Genomic DNA, 11,035 nt, shown 5'->3' with positions numbered 1-11,035 from the left:
TGCCCACTATCATTATTCTTGGAACAACACAGGAAATGTGAATGATGGCATGACCAAAGACAGATTCACAGTTCCATTTCCAAAATGGTAGATTCTGGAAACTTGTGTGATATTTTTAATAAGTTTGAGAACTGATTGTTAAAGTAATGGACAATGACCATATTGGATGAAAAGTGAAGATTATTGAGTATCAATATGAGTTCCCTGGGAGGAAACCAATCCAAAGTAACATAAAGTTGCTCTACTGGCAGCATCTGATGGCAGGATGCCTCACAGGAAGTTCTCCACTCCCAGGCATGAGTCCCTGGGCTACCTGCCATGGAAGTGCAGCAGCTGGCACCACAGGAAGGTGAAGAGCTTCCCCAAGGATGACTCTTCCAAGCCTGTGAACCTCACAGCCCTCCTCAGCTACAGGCTGGCAGGACCCACATCATGAGGCAGATCGATATGCCAGAGTCCAAGGTGAACAAGAAGGAAGTTGTGGAGGCTGGGCCCATAGTGGAGATGCTGCCCATTGGGACTGTGGGCATTGTGCACAGTGGAAACACCTAGAGGCCTCTGGACCTTTGAGAAAGTCTTTATTGAGCACATTAGCAATGAGTGCAAAGGGCCCTTTTGTAGGACCTGGCATAAACCTAAGAAGGCCTTCACCAAATAGTACAAGAAAAGGCAGGATGCAGATGGCAAGAAGCAGCTGGAGAAAGACTTCAGCAACATGAAGAAATACTGCCAGGTCATGCATATCATCGCCCACACCAAGATGTGCCTGCTTCCTCCATCCCAGAAGGCCTACCTCAGGGACATCCAGGTTAACAGAGGCACTATGGCCGAAAGCCGAGCTATGCCCATGAGAATCAAATGTTTGGCAGTATCAGATGATTGATGTCATTGGGGTGACCAAAGGCAAAGGCTACAAGAGGTGACCAGCTGTTGGCACACCAATAAGCTACCCTGTAAGACCCACCAAAGACTGTACAAGGTTACCTTCTTTGAGTTGTATTATCTTGCCTGGGTAACCGTCTCTATAGCTCTGGCTGGGCAGAAACGCTACCATCACCACACCACGATCAACAAGAAGATCTACAATATGAAACAAGGATACTTCATAAAGGAGGGCATACTGATCAAGAACAACCTCTACTGATTATGATCTGTTTGACAAGAACCCCCTGGGTGGCTTTGTCCACCGTGGTGAAGTGACCAATGACTTTGTTATGCTCAAAGGCTGCATGATAGGAACCAAAAAGCAAGTACTCATCTGCAAGTCTTTGCTGATGCAGACCAAATGGTGGGCCCTAGAGAAGATGACTTCAAGTCTATTGATCCCACTTCCAAATTTGGCCTTCACAGCTTCCAGGTTGTGGAGGACAAGAAAACATTCATGGGACCACTCAAGAAGGACAGAATTACAAAGGAAGAGGGGGCCCAATGTCAGAACAGATTGTACAACTGGCAGTATCTCAATAAAATTATTTTCCAGTGCAGAAAAAATTTTAAGACTACTCTTTCACAAGCAAAGAAAAATATCATATAAAACTCTTGAAAATAAAGTAATAAATATTATTTTGAGCAGTAGTACTCTTAAGAGGATTATTTAAGTGTTGATTAATGGCTATTGATGAGCCTGGATAAAACTTCTACCATAGCACTACAGTTTTCTGCCTCTGTTTGGCACTATTTAATCACTGATTGGATGAGAAAAATGGTCTTCAAGTCACACATTAATTTTAATATAAGTTATATATCTAAAGCTTCAATGATTTGTTAGAATGATATTCTAAAATAGCTAAAGCCCCTTGAACCAAAATCAACAAGGCAATGATCAAATATATACAAAAATAATCTAAGAAGTCATACACAGTCCACTATGAAAATTCTGGTTTCATAATTCGGTTCAGCTGCTCAGTCATGTCTGACTCTTTGTAACCTGATGGACTGCAGCACACCAAGCTTCCCTGTCCATCACCAACTCCCAAAGCTTGCTCAAACTCATCTCCATTGAGTCAGTGATGCCATCCAGCCATCTCGTCCTCTATCGTCCCCTTCTCCTCCTTAATCTTTCCCAGCATCAAGGTCTTTTCCAATGAGTTGGCTCTCACAACAGGTGACCAAAATATTGGAGCTTCAACAAAAATACTTTCCAGTGAACATTCAGGGTTGATTTCCTTCAGGATTGACTGGTTTTATCTCCTTGCTGTTGAAGGGACTCTCAAGAGTTTTCTCCAACACTGCAGCTTGAAAGTATCAACCCTTCAGTGCTCAGCCTTCTTTATGGTCCAACTCTCACATCCATACATGAATACTGGAAAAATCATGATGTCAGCAAATAGATGGGATTTAATGCTAATGAAGATTACAAAATGAGAAACTGTAGAATAGAAAAATGGAAGAAATAGAGCTAAACCTGAGACATTTTAATATTTTGAGGTCAAATAAAGAGATAAAGCAGTTTGAGAAGGAGGAATAAGAAGAAAAGTCAGGAGAATATGGTGCTATAGAGACAAGAGATGATTTCAACAATGAAGAACTGGGACTTCCTTGAGCTAAAACTCTGCATTCCCAATGCAGGAAAACCAGGTTCATTCCCTGGTCAGGGAACTACATCCCACATGTTGCAACTAAAGATCCTGTGTGCCACAACTAAGACTTCTGTGAAGCCAAATAAATAATTTTTTTTTAATTAAGAAGTGATCAGCTAAGTAAGATATTGCCAAGAGGTTAAGTAAGATGAGGAAAAATAAGTGACCATAGAACTTCTACTGGTCACAGAGAACAAGATAATACAGACTAACCCATTCACTAATAACTATAAGAAATAAAACATTAAAATAATATGCAATGCCTAGTGATAAACCTGACAATAGACAAGCAAGACCTATACACTGAAAACTACAAAATATCACAGAAAGAAACTGAAGGACATGCAAATAAATGGAGAGAGAAGAGAGACAATGCATTCATCTTTTGGGAAATTTAGTGATTTTAAGTTGTCATTTTCCTCAAATGGATCTATAGCTCCAATGCCATTCCAGTCAGAATTCTAGCAGACGTTTGTTTGTTTGTTTGTTTGGTAAAAAGTTGGAGACTTAATCACAACATGCTTTAGAAATGCAAAGGATCTACAATAGGCAAAACAAATTTGACAAGGAAAACATTGGAAGATATTATCAGATATTATCTGATTTCAAGAGTTATTTTAAAGTTTAAGTGAATAAGACAGTGCAGTATTATATATATATATATAAATATATATATAGTCTTATATAAAGTTTAAGTGAATAAGACAATGCATCAAGAGAAGCAAATGAATCCAGAAACAGAATGGAGAGTCCAGAAATACTTCCATACAAATGAGGTCAGTTGTTTTTCAACAAAGTTGCAAAGGTTGTTCTGTAGAGAAAGAATAGTCTTTTCTGTAAATATTGCTGTACTTATTTGGGAGTCCATCTTAAAAATAAAAAGTGAATTTCAATCCATTCTCTGCATGATTTACAACAATTATTTTATGGTATAGAGTAAACCTAAATTCAAGAATAAAAACTATAAAACTTCTAAAAGAAAATAGGAGAAAATCTTTAGTTAGACAATGATATGTATGTGTGTGTGCTCAGTCACCTCAGTTGTGTCCAACTTTTTGTAACCCTGTGGACTACAGCCTTCCAGGCTCCTCTGTCCATTGGATTCTTCAGGCAAGAATACTGGAGTGGGTCGCCACGCCCTCCTCCAGGGGATCCTCCTGACCCAAGGATAGAACACATGTGTCCTGTGCAGCCTGCACTGTGGGCAGACTCTTCACCACTGAGTCACCAAGGAAGCCCCAGGCAATGCTATATAAGACACCAAAAGCAAGATCTAATTAAAATTGTTAAATAACACTTCATCAAAGCTGAGAATATCTGCTCTTCAAAAGGCAAAGAATTAAAAAACAGCCCCAAGTTTGAAGGAAATATTTTAGAATTATATATTTGATCAGGTATTTATATCCAGACTATTTTTAAATGGAAGGAAGACTCTCAATACTCAATAATAAAGGGCTTCCCTGGTGGATCTGTGGTTGAGAATCCATCTGCCAGTGCATGGGATTCAGATTAGATTCCTGGTCTGAGAATTAAGATTCCACATGCTGTGGGAAAACTAAGACACGCACCACAACTACTGAGCCTCCTTGCCACAACTATTGAAGTCCACACACCCTACAGACTGTGTTCCACAGCTACAGAGTAACACAACTAGAGAAAGTCTGTGCACAGCAACAAAGAACCCCCTTGTACCAAAGATTCAATGTAGACAAAAATAAAAATTAAATTAAAACACACAGACACGCACATACAAAAACTTAATAATAAGTATACACAACTCAACAGCAAATGGGCATAAGACATAACAAAAAACTTCACTAAGGAAGATATATAGCTGGCACACAAGTAAATGGAGAGTTATTCAATATTGATCATCACCCAGGAAAATGCAAATTCAAACTGTAATGAGATCTTACTGAATACCTATTAAACCAGCTAAAACTTGAAAGATTGGATATATCAGCTGTTGGCAAAAAAAAAAAAAAAGTGAGACAATTGAAACTCTGTACAAAGCTCACAGGGATGTACGATCAGTTTGAAAAATAGTTTGACACTTTAAAAATTATACATACATCTACCATCAGAGTCAATCATTCTACTGCTAAATGTTCACTCATGAGCATGTATGCACACTCAGTCGCCCACCTGTGTCCAACTCTTTGTAATCCTATGGACTACAGCCCATCAGGCTCCTCTGTCCATGGGATTCCCCAGGCAAGAATTCTGGAGTGGGTTTCCATTTCCTCCTCGAGGGGATCTTGCTGACCCAGGGATGGAAACTGCATCTATTCTTCTGCATGCCCTGCATTGGCAGGCGGATTCTTTACCACTGTGCCAACGGTGAAATGAAGGCAAATGTCCACGTGAAAACGTGTTCAGGGATGTTTATAGAATCTATAACATCCAAACTTTTAAACAACCCAATGCCTATAAAAAGATTAGCAGATAAAGAAATTGTGACATATTCACACAACAAAATGCCTTTCAGCAGTAGGAAAGCATGAAGAATGAATGCATACAACAATATGGATAAGTCTTAAAGCTAACACGCTGAGTGAAAGAAACCAGATAAAAAAGAATACATGGCTATGATCTCATTTATACAAAATTATTTAAAATGAATGCCAATCCATAGTTGCAGAAAGCAGATATTCCTAGAGGCTGGGGGTATTCAGGGAAGGTGAACAGGCAGAGAACATAAAGCAGTCCAAGGACAATTTAGGGGCTGGTTTTATGTTTATCTTGTCTGTGGTGATGATTGTAAAGGTGCCTATATATGTTAAATTTGTCCAACTGTAATTTATTTTTTTCTTTATCCATTAACTTCAATAAAGCTTTTAATAGTAAATGTAAAAACATCTTTTTCTCTATGGGAATGAGAACCAAGGGAGACTTTTACTGTGCTCCTTCTTAAAACTTTTGGATTTGTATCATGCAAATGTTTCTTCTCAAAGTGAAATTAATTAAAAATGTCTATCCAAGATGCTCCACATAAGATATTTATCTTGGTATCATTCACCACTAAAAACTTTCCCTTCTTTTTAGTCTTGTTTAAGAAACAAAATTCTGTCAACTCTTAGAACCGTCTTTTGAATCTGTAATATTTCTCTGCTATTTCCACAGCTCTTGTCTCACTTTGCCAACTTTACAAAGATCACCTTCTTGATGAAGCCTTTCTTAATTCTCCCAGGCAGGTGATTGCCTAGGCCTTTGACTTGACCTTTTGACAGATTTCTGTAACAGGTTTTGAATATTTATTACAACTTTTTGTTTCTATGCCCATCTCACCCAAACAATGTCTCATTCTTGTTCAACGAAAATCTGTTTCAGTGAATGTGAAGAATAGCTAGATGAAAAAGAAAAATTTCTCCCGGAAATATTACCAAGGGGTGATATAACTGTTTTCATCTGTTTTAAAAGCTATCATTTTTAGATAGATATTACTTATTTTGTGTTTTTTTAAGATACAAATGGAAAATAAATGGAAACAATTGGAAAATAATTTTAATCAAAGAAACACTTTACTTTAGGTCATTAACACATAAAACCAGTAGATTTAAAAGATTAAACATTATAGGCAAACAAAAGTTTCTTTTATATAACATACTCAGTTTTTGCCCTTACCCCTTGCCAAAGATAACCAATATTGTGGGTCTCATGTATATTCTTCCAGACTATAAAATTAATTTATTCATCACCAAATTTCCCCCAAATAAAATAAGTTGTCCCATGCAGTGATGGAGGTGAGTTCCTTCATCATAGCTAGCCAGATGTCCAAATGTTATAAAGACTCGCAATGCAAAACCTGTACAGTAAGTTCCATACATACAGACAAATTCTGTTCCAAGAGCAAATTTGTAAGTCCAGGTTGTTTTTAAGTACAAAAAAGTTAGCTTAGGTACCCAACTATCACAATTGGCTATATAGTACTATGGTGTAATAGGTTTGTAATACTTTTCACACAAATAATGCATAAAAACAAAAATAATAAAGAAAAAATGTTAATCTTTCAGTACAGTACCTTGAAAAGTACAGTAATACAGTACAATAGCCGGCATACAGTATAACGGATGGCATTGAGTGAACAGGCAAGAAGAGTTACCGACTGGAGGAGGGAGAGGATGTAGGCAATGGTAGATCTGACAGGTCATCAGCAATAAGAGATGAAGGGCAAGCTGAAATGTCACTCAAGTCTGATGTTGATGGAATGCACATTCACATCTTTGAAAATTTGCAACTTGACGGTTTGTATATAGGGGAATTACAGTATTAGTTAGAAATTTGAATTTGGTCTCAAATATGTCTTTATTTATAATATATATAATAACATATAATATATTATATAATATATAATAATATACAAATATTATTATGTAACTATATATTTCTACACCTGCAAATAGTTATATTTTGTCCACTTCACCATTCTCAAATTGGAGCAACTATTTAGAGCCCAAACTCTTAGGACTTTGTGTCTTAAAAAATATCTGTATTCAAGTAACACTTCTACTTCTTCATTGTCTTCCAAGACTCCCAGTTCTCATGCTTTTAATAGTTTTATTCTTTTAAGATCTGCAAGTGACGACATAGAAATATTCTGCCATAGCCTTACTAATAACCTTTTTCAGAGTGTTTGACACCACTTTTTTGGAATGAAACTAAGCTGTTCTCTCTAAATGATCTGGCTATAAATATGTGGTTTGTGATTTATAATAAAAATATATATCCCCATTTTTGCACAGAGCTCCTAAAACCCTTTAGAATTTCCTAAGTGGTGAGAGTCAAAAAGGTGTCTTTGGTACTTCAATGAGGTGACTTTTGGACCTCACCTAAGGATGGGGATTTTTTGCTGATGGAGCCAAGCAAGGGACTGGAGGGTTGAAATTTTCAGTCCCACTCCTCCAACCTCCAGAAAGGAGAGAGAGGCTAGGGTTTGAATCAGTCACCAATGATCAAGGATTAAATCAACCATACCTATGTAAGGAATCCTTCATAAAAACCTAAAAGGATAGAGTTCAAAGCTTCTGGGTGTGTGAACAACACATGGATGTTCAGAGGGGGTGGCATGCCTGGAGAGGGCATGGAAGGTCTGCATCCTTTCCCCATGCTTTGCCCTATATTGCTTTCATTTGGCTGTTCCTGAGCCATACCCTTTATAATAAATCCATACTCTAGGAAGTAGAATGTTTCTGTGAGGTATGTGAGCTATGCTAGCAAGTCAATCAAACCCAATGAGCCTCTGATTTATATAGCACATTGGTCAAAATTACAGGTAAGGCAATGGGGATGGATATGATGCTATCCCCAGGTATATAGTTTCAGAATTGAGTTGAATTGGAGGATATCCAGCTGCTATTTGAACAGTTGTTTGCTATTGGTGTGGAGAAAGCCTCTATCTCCCCTACACTGGACTTGATCCAGGAACCCAAATATGAAACCCACATATGAAAAACCCATACCCATTTTCATATGTGTCATTTTCTAATTATAGACCTGTCAACAAAGAAAATAATGAACACCATATGTGAAATAGATGGCCAGTCCAAGTTTGATGCATGAAACAGGGCACTCAAAACCGGTGCAATGGGACAACCATTGGGATGGAATGGGCAGGGAGGTGGGAGGGGAGTTTGGGGTGGGGGACACATGTACACCCATGGCTGATTCATGTCAGTGTATGGCAAAAACCACTACAATACTGTAAAGTAATTAGCCTCCAATTAAAATTAATTAATTAATTTAAAAAAATAGTCAATCTAGGAGAAAAATGGAAACTTTTATTCCAGCCAGCCTAAGGATTATAACCCTTAGAGATAGTCTTTCAGAAAGTTCTGAGGACTGTTCTGCCTGTTAGAGGTCAAAGCACAATTATATTAGTTTTTAAGACAAAGGGTTTGTGGACAAGGAATGTCACCTACCATTCCAGAAACAAAGAATGTTGCCCAGCATCCTAATTCTATAAGGATCAAGCCATCAACAACAGTAGTTGTCTACTGACAGGGAAATCAAGATAGAGATAAGCAGAAAGCATTCTCTAATTTGAATACTGTTAGGATGCATATCTAAGGAAGAACTTCAAGGAACCCAGATCCTTGCATCTTCCCATATATATAGAAAAATGATGAAATAATTAACCTGAGATATCTGTTTTTTGTGTGGTTAGCAGTAATCTTTTGATGATCTGCTACATGTACTTCTGCTTTGTTTTTCCCCCAGCAAAAATACTGCTATATATCCTGGCATCTCCTGAGAGGAGTTGGTCTTCGGAGCCATTCCTCAGAGCCATCAGAGAGGTTGTCTCCTGGGATGTAGTCCTCAGAGACATCCTCAAGTAAAACTGAACACACAACTTTTAGGTTGTGCATTTGCCTTCGGTAGACAGGTTATACATCAAAGTAACATACTGACAGTTTACATAGACCAACAGGGTGAGTAGCAAATCATTTTGACTCCTTATAAGATTGAGAAATGAATGCTATCTACTAAGGAGTTACCTTGTTGGTGCCAAGAGGAAATTGCCTTTCCATTTCTCTCTTTCTTTCTTTTGACTTTTTTCTTTAAGTAGACATTCCTGTGTATCCATGGGGATCTGCATAATGCATAATACAGATGTACAGTTCCCACTAGATGGGAGGGGATAATGGCTCAAATGGGCAGAGGGAATTTTATACTTAAGAAACTTCTTAGATGGCAAAGGAGTAAGTGGACATGGAGTACATCTCTTTCCACAGATACATCAGGAATACATCAGACACAGAAGTGTGTGCAGAACACCAGCTGAGAATAGACAGGTGTACCTGACTAGTGGAAAAGAATATATAGACCCACGCAAAACTCAGTAGGATGAAGATACTAGGGGGAAAAACTGGAGTGTTAGTAGAACTGGACCTGCCCTCAGCGGGTGGGGAACTGAAGAAGGGGTCTGATCCCCACATCAGGGCAATTGTCTGAGTCAGAGGAAAAACATTTAAGGTTGAGAGTGAAAGAGCTGATCTGTGGCACCCTAAATGGAATGAGAATCAGACAGTCCTTGCTGCAGCTATACATATCCCGGACAGGAATGCCTGTCCCCTGGAAGGTGCAGTGGCTGGGAGCTGGAGTTGAGGGATTGTAGAGCAATCCCAGGGCGAGCTATGCTGTTGACTGTGGAGAGACTGATCGAGGGGATGTGAGGGAGGAGATTGTGGTGGGAAATGCCTGTGGAGGAAAGCTGGGCAGCCATGGAAGCAAGGCGATAATGCTGAGTCGTGCATAGCGGGTAGAGCCATTACCATAGCCTCTCTCCCCCCATATGCCATCATTGGCAGCTGAATAATAGAGAGGCTGGCCCACCAAGTGCCTGACGAACTGAACTACAGAATAGGACCCCACCCAGGATGCTCCTTTAAGTGACTGATGCACTAAACTACAGAGTAGGACCCCAGCCAGGGTACCCCTTTAAGGGCCTGGCACATTGATCTACAGAGTAGGACCCCAGCCAGGGGGACCCCTCTATGTGCCTTATTGCTGAACAACAGAGAAGGACCCCAAGCAAGGGAACCCTCTCAGTGCCTGAACAGATGGAGCTACAGAGGAAGACTGGCAAAGAGGCCTTCTGATCACCAGCTACAAGAAGCTTGATAAAAGACTCTGATAGGGCCATAACTCCTTCAGCAGAGGCAGTCCATGTTCCTGAACACTTGGCACCACTAGAGTCCCTGCAAGCCAAGCAGCTGTGCCACCTGCATGCTCAACTCTCACTAGGGGCAGAGCTGCCATAGGCAAAAAATGTCTTGTGTCTATGCACACAGGGTCACTTTGGTAGTGTCCAACTCTTTGTGACACTGTGGCCTGTCAGGCTTCTCTGACAGGGAAGGGGGTTCTCCAGGCAAGAATACTGGAGCATACTGGCCAAGGCTGGTTGTCATACCCTTCCAGAACACTATAGTTCCTGCTGCCCTAGCTGCCAACTCCCTTGAGTACCTGGTGCTGCCAGAACCTGTACAACCCTAGAAGCTGCATCACCTCCACACCTGGCCCTCACATGGGAAAACCCAAGTCCTCCAGGGCAGCCCCAGGAAAAAAAACACAGTGGACGACCCACATGCAGAGGTGGAAATAAAACCACAATTGAAACCCAGGGGCAGTGTGGCTAAGGAAGAAGACTCAAAACATTCCCACCAGCTCTACAAGCTCCAGATTAAATCCACACGATAAACTGCTACTGCCACTGCTAAGTCGCTTTAGTCGTGTCCGACTCTGTGCGACCCCATAGACGGTAGCCCACCAGGCTCCCCCGTCCCTGGGATTCTCCAGGCAAGAACGCTGGAGTGGGTTGCCATTTCCTTCTCAAATGCATGAAAGTGGAAAGTGAAAGTAGGAAGTCACTCGGTCATGTCCGACTCTCACCAACCACTTGGACTGCAGCCCACCAGGCTCCCCCGTCCCTGGGATTCTCCAGGCAAGAACACTGGAGT

At 40.1% G+C, this 11,035-nt stretch overlaps 1 pseudogene; it reads left to right on the top strand.

Moving 5' to 3' along the window:
* The first annotated feature begins 265 nt into the window (after positions 1-265).
* Positions 266-11,035, top strand: part of LOC104986818 — a 101,294-nt pseudogene continuing 90,524 nt past the window's right edge.

The sequence above is a fragment of the Bison bison genome, unplaced genomic scaffold (assembly GCF_000754665.1).
Source record: "Bison bison bison isolate TAMUID 2011002044 unplaced genomic scaffold, Bison_UMD1.0 scf7180017864075, whole genome shotgun sequence".
NCBI lineage: Eukaryota > Metazoa > Chordata > Mammalia > Artiodactyla > Bovidae > Bison > Bison bison.
The sequence above is the reverse complement of the archived record's forward strand: the minus strand, read 5'-3'. Positions and strand labels throughout refer to the sequence as shown.